General features: G+C 47.1%; 1 protein-coding gene across 7 annotated transcripts in view; it reads right to left on the reverse strand.

Annotated features, from left to right (window-relative positions):
* The window catches only part of USP21 (ubiquitin specific peptidase 21), a 1,008,218-nt gene that overhangs the window by 145,715 nt on the left and 848,878 nt on the right, over positions 1 to 13,625 (reverse strand). The gene's annotated exons all lie outside the window — the stretch shown is intronic.

Raw genomic sequence — 13,625 nt, forward strand, 5'->3', positions numbered from 1 at the left:
TTCTGTTTTTGCATCTATCATGAATCTCCTTTTCCAAAAACTAGTTATTAAAGAGTTTAAACCCAACTTGCTTTTGCCTGGACTGGCACACAGCAAAGTTTTCAAAATACAACTTTCAACCTTATTAAATGCCAGTCCTAACATACCTCAGTATCCAGTCCGTACAGCATTATTGAGATCACCTTAGATCTATAAGCAGTTATTAAAGGGATCCATGAGAATTTTCCATATTCTGTATCTAAATTTCACAATTTCCGAAAGATAGAAAAATTATATTTTTCATCTGAGCAATCAAAGTTTTTGGAGTTAGTTTTGAGTAAACTGGGAAGCGTATGTAAAATCTTCAACTACCTCTAGTTGTTTACCATCCAGGATCCAAACAAATGTTCTCTTTTTAAGCTTAGAAGCTTGGAAGGGCCTATAGTCGTTAGATTAATTTTATCAAAGTTCTTCTCTAGCGCATTTTCCAATTAATATTTATTTCACGGCTGTGCTGGAGATCTGCTGGCGTCAATATACATTTGTCTGCATATACAATCCAGCATAGCCACTGTGCTTAATTTAGGTGGATAAATATAAGCATTTTCCAAAGCATAACTGAAGTCTGAAATACGGTGGTGGCAGGTGAATTTTTGAAGTGGGGGAGTGTCAATATTTCCCTCACATTTGCCCGTCCCTATTAAGCGCCTATAGAGCGTAGTTATCGTGACTTATGAAGGTACCAGTGTCAGAACAGTCAGTATTTTGGAACACCGGTTGATAGGTTTGGGGTGGGGTTTGTGGATGTAGTGTAAGGTGGTAGGAGATCTTAGAGAGGAGTCGGTTAGTCCGGGCAATGCAGGACTAGACCATAAAAACAACCTGCAACCCTGCACTCCTACCCTGGCCATTTGCAGACAGGTCCCGTTTCTTTAGCTCGCAATGCTACTTCTCTTTCTGTCTCAAATAGATGATTTATACCCAATGAGGATAAAAACAAGCATCTGTAAGGTGGCAGATGAGAGAAAAGGGTGGTGTGGAAACTCTGATATTACTATAACTTGCTTCGGCTTATGGGAGGCAAGAACTGAAGGTTCAGTGGAAGCGCATATTAAACATTTGGACTGTAGTCACACCTTTTCAGGGGGTCTCTCCCCCACCCCCGTGAGAATGTTTTTAAAATAATGGGTTACAATAGTGCATTATAGAGAAGACAGCTGCAATTGGTTTTGTAGGATAACTCATGTATGCCAGTATAAAAACATTTGCATGCTGGCTGCACCAATATATGCCAGTATTCCCATATAAGAACATTCTCATGTTTTCTTTGCGAATAATGCCAGTAATGATGCTATAAGAAACCATGTCCATTCTTGTTCTGCCAATATATGGTAGTATCCCCACATAAGGACACAGTCCAGTTGGCTTTATCATTAAAAATAGAATCCACAGTATGAAAACATGTCCAAACTAGATGCACCAAAATGCCAGTCTAACTACATAATACCTTATCATGCCTGCTTTATCAATGGATGCCCAATTCAAAATGTCATGCCACAGTAAGAAAGGGCTAGACTAGCTGCACCAAAATGCTAGTCTAGCCATGCAATAACACGTATCTTGCTTTATCATAGATGCCCATAAAAAAATGACAAGCCTTCCCTCTGGGCCCCCAGCGCCTCTGATACGCACACAAGCAATGTTATTATGTGTGTATGTGAGGCGCTGGTGGGACCAGGGGGCAGGCAAGGTATTTTTTACTAGGCATCCATTATAGATGCCTAGTAGGTAGCCATGTGAAAGGACGTGCTTGTACGGGAGCTCCCGCTGATCCGTACATAATCCGACTGATACCGCGCAAGGACCGCTGTGATTTGGCGAAAATTGGAAGACTGTGTACATGAAGTCCGGCTGCACGCGAGGACACATTTTTATATGGGTTCGTAGTGCGCACGGACACTTAAGAGCCGAATGAAGCACTGGCGGCCAAACCTCGGCGGATGACAAAATGGCCGCCGCCGCTTGATGAGGGGACAAAGGAGCGGTAGATCGGGACCACAACATACGTGCGCCCTCTCAGCGGTACGAAGGGGGCAGCGCGACCCTGCCCACCTGGGGGGAGCGCCGGATAACAGCGGTGCCTGAGACTGCTGGGCGAGCTGAGACTCTCAACAGAGTCGTGGTGTATGGGCACAGTGCCTCCCTGGCTTGGACCGGGGCGCGACCGGAGGGACGCTCCTGACTGGAGATATGTCGAACAAGCCTCTGAGGGCGAAGAATAAACAGCCCACGCTCGACGAATACGCCAAGACGTCGCCCGGCCTGGAGGGTGCCAGGAGCAAGGATAAGGCTCAGACCAAGGAGATGGCCGCCGGTGGTGCGAACCAGGAGGTTCTCGCTGCGATCGCGGATCTGAAGGCGACGTGGGAGACCAGGCTCCAACTTGCTGTGGTCGAATTGAAAACCGCGTTGGAACTACAGGTTGGAGCGGTGCAGGAGGACGTGAACCTCCTGAGGCAGGATGTGCGAGCCCTGGCTGAGCGCACGGAAACTTTGGAAAAGGAGATGAGCCCTACTGTAGCGGACTGCACTGCACATAAGCGCGATATCCATGCCCTGGTGCAGCGGGTGGGCAACTTGGAAAGTAGAGCTGAAGAGGTGGAAGGACGTGCCCGGAGAAACAACGTTCGCATCGTGGGCCTGCCGGAGGGGGCTGAAGGCCAGAATCCCACGGAGTTTATTGAGAACTTGCTGCTGCAGGAGATCACTGGGGGAGCCCTGTCGCAGGGGTTTGCGGTGGAGAGGGCGCACAGGGCCTTGAGTAGAAGACCACCGCCGGGGAACCCACCTAGGCCTGTGATCGGCAAGATCCTCAATTATCGGGATCGGGAAAGGATCCTTGAGCACTTTCGTAAGGGGGGCACCATACGGCGAGGAGAGGCGACCATTACTGCTTACCCCGATTACACCTTGCAAGTGCAGCGCAGTCGCATGAACTTTGGGGCGGTCAAGAGGCGATTGCGGGCAGCAGGGTACAAGTATATGCTGCTTTACCCGGCCAGATTGAAGGTTTTCTTCAAGACTAAGATGCTGTTCTTTGACACTCCGGAGGAGGCCATGGAATGGCTCGATGCCCAAAACTGTCCTCAGGAGCCAGATGAGCGGACGGCGGATGGAACGGGAAGAGATAAGTGATGCTGCGGGCCCGGTTGGGCTATGAACATTGGGACTGGAATATAGTCGGGATGACTCTGTTTGGTAGTGTATGCGTTAGGACTTTGAAACATGGTCCGTGTGCGCGGATACGGAAGTGCGGGAGGGGAGCCTCCGAGGGCTGGTCTTTGTACCCCAGTTTGAGTTTAGTTTAGTCACTGTGTGTGGGGTGACACCCTGTCGGGTTCTCTACTTGGGTTCCAGAGAGAACCGAACACAGGGATGCCTGAGATCCAGGGATGGAGCTGGGCAGTTGGTTGGGTTAAGGGGGTTAGGGGGGTGGGGTGGGTCAGTTTTTATATGAGCCTGGGAGAAACTGGTGATGGGGGCCCTTGCGGTAGGGGGGAGGCGAGTGGTCCTGGGAGAGGGATGGGAGCTACGGATGCGTCATGGGGGACCTTAGGATACTAACGTGGAACGTTAGAGGTCTTAACAGCTATCTTAAGCGTAACAAGGTCATGTTGTACCTAAAAAGACAAAGGATAGACATCGCCCTGTTACAGGAGACACATCTGACACGGGATAAGTTGGAACTGGTGGGGAGAAAGTGGAGAGGGACTGTAGTTGGATCCACATATTCTGCCTATGCTAGAGGTGTGCTGATTTGGGTTGCACCACATGTCCCGTTTAAGCTACTTGGGGAGGTTGTGGAGGCTGATGGGAGGCTGGTCATGGTAAGGGGGCTTGTGGAAAATAAAGTAGTGTGCGTTATAAATACCTATGCCCCCAACCGTGACACGGCGACATACTTCAGGACACTGACCACTAGACTGGGTGAGGGGATGGGGGGTCCTGTGATTTGGGGAGGGGACTTTAATTGTGTACTAGACCCCAAGGAGGACAGGTCAGACGACAGGGTGGACAGGCCCAGCCCGGCGGCTAGGGTACTGCAGGCGCTGCTGGTAGACCTTGGCCTGGCAGATGTGTGGAGGACGAGACACCCTGGCGTGAGGCAATATTCACATTACTCGGCCCCGCACCAGTTACACACAAGGCTGGATTACTTTTTCGCCACTCCGGACATTGTCGCGGAGTGTGACCAGATAGACTACAGGGCGAGAGTCCTTTCGGACCACTCGCCCCTGGTCATGCGTTGGCAGCTTTGTCCCCCACGTGCGCGTATTCCAACATGGCGCCTCAGGACGGAAGCGCTCAGGGATCCAGTCTTCAGAGAAGAAGTGAGGGAGGAGATTGTTGCTTATTTTGAAACAAACACAGGCAGCGTCAAGTCGGCTGGTACTTTGTGGGAGGCCTTTAAGGTTGTAATGAGGGGGGTTGCCATTGCTAAATCCAAAGGATTAATGGGAGGAGTCCTGGCAGATCTGCGTAGAGCCGAGACTGAGTTGGAGAGAGAGAGCTGGGGGAGGGGGGGACGGACATGGAGGAGGTCATTAAACTGCAACAGAGGTGCGCAGAACATTGGGACAGGCTTTGTAACCTGAATTACAAGAAGTACATTGAGAGGTTGCATGCCGGGGGAGACAAGACGGGCAGACTTCTTGCTTGGCTGTATAAGAGCGAGACCCCAAGATCCCCGATCCGGTCAGTTATCACTGAAAAGGGAGTGGAGCAGAACACCCAGGAAGGGGTGAATGGAGCATTCGCAGAATATTATCAAGCATTATATGAGGATCGAGAGGGGGGAAGCCGGGAGGATATAGAGGTAGTACTTGAAGACATAGGCCTGCCCAAGATAAGTGACGAAGAGCGAGAGGAGATGGATGCTCCGATCACTCTGGAGGAGCTGCAGGAGATTGTGCGGCAGCTACCCACTTGCAAGGCCCCAGGAGCGGATGGGTTCCCCAGTGAATTTTATAAAGCATATGGAGAGGAGGTGCTCCCGCCCATGCTGGAGATGTTTCATGAAGCGTTCGAGGTGGGGCGGTTGCCGGAATCACTCAGGGAGGCGATTATAGTACCGCTCCCCAAACCCAATAAACCGGGACATGATTGTGGCTCCTACCGACACCTGTCGATGCTGAACCAGGACAGCAAGATCCTAACAGCTGTCCTGGCGGCCAGAATGCGGAGGGTAATAGGCAAGCTGATCCATCCTGACCAGACGGGCTATGTCCCGAACAGGAATATTACCCACAATCACAGGCGCCTTCACAGGGTGGTGGAAAAGGGGGGCAGTGACGACAGCGAAATGGCAATAGTGGCGCTGGACGCGGTTAAAGCGTTCGACTCCGTCCGATGGCCATGGCTCCTGGCGGCTTTGGGGCGGTTCGGACTGGGACCATGCTACATGAGGTGGGCCGAGCAATTATATAGTGCGCCTCTGGCTAGGGTCCGTACGGGTGCAGTAGTGTCAGACAGATGGCAGTTAGGCAGAGGTACCAGGCAGGGATGTCCTTGGTCCCCAATGTTGTACATACTGGCCCTCGAACCCTTAGCAGTTTACCTCCGGCAGCAGTATGATCCGGTGGGCATAGAGGTGGGAGGAGAGTGTCATCTTATATCCCTGTATGCAGACGATATGCTGTTATACCTGAAACACCCGGAAGAGAACTTGCAGTATATCTTGGAGGTATTGGAGAGGTACGTCTGGTTGTCCGGCATAGCGGTTAACCCTCAGAAATCCGTATTATTCCCGCTGGGCAGTTATGTGGGGATACCGGCGGAGAGGTTGCCGGTGCTGCGGATTCCGTGGGCAACGAGCTCCTTCCGGTACTTGGGCATTGACGTGTATCACACGACCGAGGAAGAACACAAGTACAATACTGAACTAGCTGTGGGAAAGATTGAGAGGTGCATGAGGTTCTGGGAAAGATTGCCTTTAGCAATGATGGGTCGCGGAGCTATGCTTAAAATGGTGGTGTTGCCCAGGCTCCTGCATTATTTTAATAACATCCCGCATATGATACCTAGGAAGTTTTTCGCCAGGTTGCATAGCGTGTGTAGGAATTTCCTGTGGCACGGCACGCGCAACAGGGTCGCATTATGGAAATTGCAGAACTCTTACGAGAAAGGTGGCGTGAAGCTGCCGAACTTTGAGGCCTATTATATCGCGGCGCAACTGCAATATGTGGCCAGGTGGCTTTCAGATGAAGAGACCCCCGAACATAGGCTGCTAGGGAAAGACTGTTCCCCCTTCTATCTGCGGGAGGTGATTTGGGTGACTGGCTCATGGATGAGAGAGCGTCCTAAGATGCTGGCCCTTGGCAGGAACATATGGCGGCGTGCCTGTCGGATGATGGGTGACCCCGCGCCGTGTATGCCGCAGTTCCCTCTGATCGCCCTGGCAAAGGAGGACGGGCAGCTGAGAACTATTATCCGGACGTATTGGGAGTAAGTGGGATTGATTACAATGAGCGACATCTGGCAGGAAGGGAACCTGATGGAGTTCGATGAACTGGAGGCAGGGTCGGGACTACACAGGGGTCAATATGTAACATATCACAGGGTGGCCCGGGAGGTCCGGAGCACGTGGCCCGAAACTACTTTGGCCGATGAACCGGATGCCACGCTGGAGACGATGTATGACGCATCAGAGGGCGGACACGAGGTCTCTAGGTTGTACGAGATGTTGATGACAAAGGTTGGGAAGGATTTAGGGTACCTGAGACTGGAGTGGGATGCAGAGGTGGGGGCTCCGATGTCGGATGGGATGTGGGAGCGCGCCCTGGGGTACCATAAAAAGGTATCGAGGAACGCCAGGTTCAAGCAGATACAGCTCTATATTACGCACAGGGCATATATGACCCCCCTCAGAATTTCCAAATTCCTAGGTAGTGGGCGCCAGGCGTGCCCCAAGTGTAACGAAGAGAATGCGGACATGATACATATGTTCTGGGCGTGCCCAGTGATTGCAACTTATTGGGGTGAAGTGGCGCAGAGGCTGGCAGGAAGGGGTATTACACTTAAGGTGGATTCGGCGTGGGCTTGTCTGCTGGGAGGGTATCCCAGGGCGCGTAAGCTTCGACATGTTGATAAACTTAAAGATCTGGCCTATGTGCTTGCCAAACGTAGGATAGCCATGGAGTGGAAGAAATGTCACAAGCCGCGAGTGGAGGTCTGGTGGCGGGATCTCCAAAAATGGGCGGATGCTGAAACGACAGCGTGGCAAGATGGCAGTATGGCAGGCGATGGGGAAGAAATAGGCTCTCTCGTGGCATGGAAGTTGTTGTTAGCTGAACTGTTTTGTGCGGGATCGGCCTCGGCTGGACTTGAGAGCGATGAGGCCCCACTGCACGGAACGGACACTGATGGTGAACACTCTACAGGCTCATAGGGGGGAGGGATGGGGATTGCAGTGCCTTACTTTTTGTTCGTTTGGCTTTGTTGTTTGAAGTGTTTTATTTATGTTTCGTTGTAATGTTGTTTGGTTGAGATAAAATAAAAATACATTTAAAAAAAAAAAAAAAAATAGATGCCTAGTAGAGCTGCCACTCCCTGGCACATACAAGCCTGCAGTTTCCCAATGGGCTATGCAAGGCTGGGAAAGCAAAACATGCCGGACTTGCATGGCTCATTGAGCATGTGCAACTGGGGAACAGAACGGTCAACGAGAAACAGAGTTTCCCTTTGACAGTTCAAGCCAGCCTAGGAGTGCTCCCCTCAACTGTAAAAAGCAGCGTAGGGAGAACTCAATATTTACACCGATATGAATGTACCCGCCTGGTAATTAATGCGCCACACTCAAACTTTCATTAAAGGCACAAACTGTTTATTAGCACAAACAGTTCTGCATATGAAATATCAATTGGACAAATTATAATCACAATACATTAATGCACTTAAGTTGCACATCAAGTATTTGCTCAGTAGGTCTCATTCTACTATTTCTTTGCATTTGTTTACTTTTCGCATACATTCTCCCCTATGCCTCGCTCCTCATCTCTGTCTTTAAAGGAAGAGTGCACTCAGAAATATTATTGTCCCGAGGGTTCGGGCATGCATTTTTAAGCATTCGTTGATCGATCATACACAAATTTCCTATGCACGTTACCGTAGTTTTCCTCTTTTTCACACATGCGAAATCAGGCAGCTGGGCATGGCCATTTTGTGATAATCTTATCCGTTGCTGCACCGCCCAAGCAGGACTGCCCTTGCGGCCCTTAATCATATCCCCCGCCCCTGAGCCTGACATCACTAGACGCGTACCGCCCATTTCACAATGCCAAAACGCATCTCGTGTCAACGTTCTCTGCGCTTCAGCTAATAACGTGTCGCCATGGAAATGGCAGGACGCCCCTTTCCTCAATAAGTATAAACAGACATCAGATTTTCTTTTCCTTTGCTCTGACTGTCTTTCTTTGAGTATTCTGTGCCTCGTTTCTGTGCTCTAGTCAGCTACCTTCGTTGCTTGTAGCCTGTGCGAACAGATACACGTACCAATACTATACATTTATTTTCGTTTCCCCCACAATGGCAACAATACAGCCCTACCAGTACGAGCCGGAGTATTCCGAGGCGAAATTACTCGAAAGAGAAAGATGCGAAAACGATGGGGCTTCGGACGACAGTTGGGAGGACGATTCAACAGACCAAGAGCCTGGTCCTAGTAGCATGGACAGAGTTTCCACCTGGTGCACCTGCAATCGGTGTGCGCTAATGCCAACCGAGGAGGAGAACTGCTGCTGCCGAGAAAACTCTGGATGCTTGTCCTACATATCGCAAGGCGAGACACGGCCGCAATGCGTTACCCAGCTGCCAGACTTCAGGGCAGCCTGCTTCACACAGTCTGTGTTGAGTATTTTGATGGTGCTTACGCACGAACTTCGCGCAACAGTTCGCCCTCGGAATCCAAGTAACGAGTAAGTATACTCTGGTTGTGATGTCACTTAGGCCACTACTATTTCATGGTTGTCTCCTATATTGTCGTAACTTCAATATATCATTGTAAACTAATTTAGTCTTATAATTCTCTAGTAATAGTCGTATAATAGTCCAATATTGTACAGTGTCTAGGTAGCATTTGCACTGGCAACAATGCCATTGGCTACAAGAATTGTCATTGGCAACTAAAGTTTAATACACTTATCTGCAACCTGAACTTAAATTAAGAAACAAAATAAAGCACAACAGAACTTTTATCAATGGTTGTTTCAGTTTTTCAGTGAATCAAGTGTGTCTCCATTCAGCAGTGTTCCGGGCCTTGTCTGCACACCTCAGGCCCATCCAACCTCCCTCCATTATCAAAGTCAGTTCGCACCAGTGGATGTGCGCTGCCAAGGGGTACTGTCAGGGGCGGGAACAACCAAGGTGCCAAACACCATGTGCACTTCAAAGGTATTTTACGAGCAGGGGTCATTGTTCACATGCCCTCCTCAAACACCATGTCTTCAGGCAGGATCTCCTGAAGCAGTCCGTGCCCCTTTAATCCACATAAGACCACGACATATACACGTCATTCATCCACATACGCACCCTCTTTTCTAATTCTTTATAAACCACTTGATATTTATCATATGAACATCTTTGAGCACTGCAAGTCAACTCGTGAACTTGCTACCTGAGAACCTCAGTGACCACTGTGAATCTGCTCGTCGTCGTGCTACCTGAGAACTTCTTTGACCACTGCGAGTCAGCTTGTCGTCGTTCTACCTGTAAACATCTCCCTGTTCTCCTGCCACTAACTACCCTGCTTGCTGAATCTAACTGTTTGTTGGTCAAGCTAAGGGCATGTCTCCTAATCATATCTCCTTGATCTCTAAATTTCTTTCTATTTCGAACAAACGTACCCAGTAGTGTTATGTTGATTCGTCTCATTGCCATTGACTTGAGTTTAATTTGTTATGTTATCGATATATCAATTGTCATCAGTGTTAATTGGCATCGAATTGCATCCTTAGCGGACCGTGTCTATAATATAAGCATGTTTCCTTTTGATGCATGATAGTACATTCAAGGGACGAGTAACATGTTCTGATTTTTGTCACATCAATGAATTGTTTATGAAAGATATCCTATAATAAAGCCGCCCACACTACACTGATTTTGCTGTGGTGACCAAAACATACCTTGCACAGAAGAATGTATGGTATAATTCCTTCTTTGTCACTTTTTTTGCAGAATTTCCAACAATGCCTGCATGTGCGATTTTCGGTTGCCCTTCTAAGACCCATGAGAAATCTGAATGCACTACAATGCATGTATTCCCAAAGACTGTAGATCGAATAAGAGAATGGGTCAGAGATGCGCCGGCAGAGCTTGAAAGTAGAGTCAAACAAGTCTTGCAGGACAAGAGGGGTGATCGATTCCGCATCTGCAGCCTGCATTTTACCCCGAATATGTACGACCCATCCATGTAGACAAAGAAGAATCAACTCAGAACGAATCGAAAACTGCTCCTAAATGCAATTCCGACTATTCGTTCACATGCCACCTCAGGTGAGTCACGGTTCCCTAATTTAACTGTAGCCCTTGGGGTAGTGAACAGGTAACTAAATGGACGGATTGGTGTTTTAGGTGTAAATGCCCCTTATAATACTTTTCATATTATAAGATTGTATTGCTTTTTAAATAAAGACCATTTTGCTAAACACCTGTCCTTGGTTTTAGAAGCCTCATAGAAAATTGATTTATGGGCACAGATAATTATGCTATAGTGCCCTTTGAAATAAGCATAATGTTTTCGTGATCTGTCTCCTTATATGGCAATTTTTAAGATTAGCATTTCTAAATTAAATAATATTTTCCCTTTACAAATCCATGACTATGCACTGAATATGAAGGAGCAAGATTCAGCATCCATGTCTTGCATGGAGTCAACAACCACTTTGAGCGCATATCAGGTAGTTTTACTTAGCAATTCAGTTCCAGAATTGTTTTATGCATGGAATTTGAGATAATCTGATCATATTTACATATCGTGTCGTTCGTTTACACGTTTCATTCGTGGTTTGCTATTCATATGTACCAAGGTCTGCGTCACATTGTGTTCAATTTCAATTGTTTCATCCATACTAATACAAGTACTGTGTTTCAGGGAGATGCTGAAGCTTTGACTACAATTACATCATCCCGAGTAGTTGATCCAGAGCCAGAGGTAGGAGTACTGACAGTTCCCTCGAATGAAAGAAAGTCAGTCCTAGATCTGATACTATTAGACAGTGAAAATATTAGAAACAAGCAGTTTTTGCAAATTGCTTGAGTGCAACATTTCGAAGAGTGTGCTTCGCACAGTCAACTTTGATCGAGTAAACTAGCCATCAATCAGGTGAAATACCAAATTTATATTTTGACTAAATGACTACACGATGGAAGAGTTTATCTGTGTAAGCCGTGTGTGCGAAGGAATAATTTGATTTCTAATACAAATGACTTAATTTAAATGGATACTCTTTTCTAGGGATGTATACAAGATCCAGATATAGACGAGGAGAAGAGGAGGCACATGGATCCGAGTCGGTGGACCAGCTTGCTGTTGCTGACATTACAGTAAAGAAGGTTTCAATGAAAAGCAAGAAAGATAAGGTAATTTATAAACAATTTCTATTTTTAACCAGTGTTTTGTGCTGGGGCATTCATAATATGCTTTTTTTTAATGTAAATTGTCCAATACTGTATGTTGGATTTACATTGAACATCTTTTTCCAACCTGTCTTCTAGTTGCCCGATGCTGTACGAACCATGCAGACACAGACAGCGACAAAAGTGAGAGATGCTGTATGCCAAACTGTTTTCACCATGGAGCAACTATTAATTGAGGCGCAGCGTGTTCAGACTCGAGATGCATTTGCCCAATGGCCAGAAAATGAATTTAATGTGACCGGCGAAGCCAGCAACGTGTTTTTGGATCATTGCTACAATGCGAATGCTCCACCAGATGAAGATGAAACAATGTATTGAAGATGCTTTTGAATTAGTCGCAGACCACTTGACACAATCGACACCCGCCAAAAAAGGGCCACCCAAAAATCAATCTACATTGATGATTTCTCCGATTCACATTCAAGTAACAGACACTGAAATGACAGACTGAAGCATCAATACAATTGACCGAGGAACTAGACAAAGATCTCGACTACAGTATGACCAGTTTGGCTGATATGTCAACCAAAGTTCAGTCAGAAACAACATTAATGCAGGATGACAAATACATAGTATTCGACAGCAGCTCGATGGAGATTATAAAGATGCTGAAATGTGTGCATTCAGTGAGAAGGGAAGTATGTGGGAAGCCATTGGCGAATCTGACTCGTTTATCACAAGGCAGTAACCTCAAAATACATGCCACCTGTGAAATGTTCCATGAAAAATGTTCATAGTCCGCTCAACCAATGCTGGGGAAACGGTCAGCTGGCAATCTACTGTGTGCAGCAGCTTTACTTTTCAGTGGCTCTAATTTCAATAAATTGTCCAGTTTCTGTCAATTTGTGGGACCCCATTTCATTTCTAAAACGCAGTACTACAAATGTCAACGTCAATATCTATTCCTTGCCATTAGCGAAGCTTGGAAAATTGAACAATTGTCTATTCAAAGTACATTCTCCGAAAAATGGTTCAGGCTAGCTGGCGATGGACAGTGTGACAGCCCCGGATTTTCAGCAAAGTACTGCACATATCACATTCAGGACATGGAAAGTAAACAAATTATGAGTTTGGTGGTCGTACAGGTGTCCGAATGTAAATCCTCAGTGGCCATGGAGAAACTTGGTTTTATAAAATCACTGGAAGATCTACAATGGAGGGGAATGCAAATTGACCGCATAGCCACGCACAGACACGTTTCAATAGCCAAGACAATGAGAGAGAAGTTTCCAAATGTTCGCCATCAATTTGATGTATGGCATGTTGCCAAATCCATGAATAAAAAAATGTCAGCTGCAGGGGAAAAAAAGGTTCTGAAAGTATTTCACAGTGGTCCCAATCTTTCAGCAACCATCTTTGGTGGAGCTCCAAAACTTGTGATGGGTCTGTGGAAATTCCACTAGAAAAATGGCGGTCACTAATACATCACTGTTCAAACGTTCACTCTTGGACAGAAAACCAACATTACCACCAATGTGAACATGGCCCTTTGTCGCCGGAGCAGGAACGGAAGAAGAAGTGGTTGATTCCATCTTCACCTCCACACAAAGCCCTTGAGAAGACTGTGTTTGATAAACTATCAAGAGATCTGAAGGGACTCACAGAATTCTGTCACACGGGCGATTTGGTGGTATTCCACAATATGTGCCTAAAGTACAGGCCAAAGAGATTTCATTTCGGCATTGAAGGGATGAAATATAGGACATTACTAGCGGTATTAGTGTATAACGTGAATGTAGGCCATGAATAATCGAGGACTGCGGGCAACATTGGGATGCTTCGCTACACTATGGCCTTTACGAAAAGAAGCAAAAAATGGGTGATCAAGCCAGTACATGAGGAAATGGAATCCGATTTTCTGAAAGATCTTATTATTACTTTTTGGAGATGCATAATCACGGAATTGAGCGCGATTTTGTTCCGAGTAAACATACATTACCACAAAACATTGCCAA

This window comes from Ambystoma mexicanum, chromosome 1p (genome assembly GCF_040938575.1).
Source record: "Ambystoma mexicanum isolate Mex_15411 chromosome 1p, UKY_AmexF1_1, whole genome shotgun sequence".
NCBI lineage: Eukaryota > Metazoa > Chordata > Amphibia > Caudata > Ambystomatidae > Ambystoma > Ambystoma mexicanum.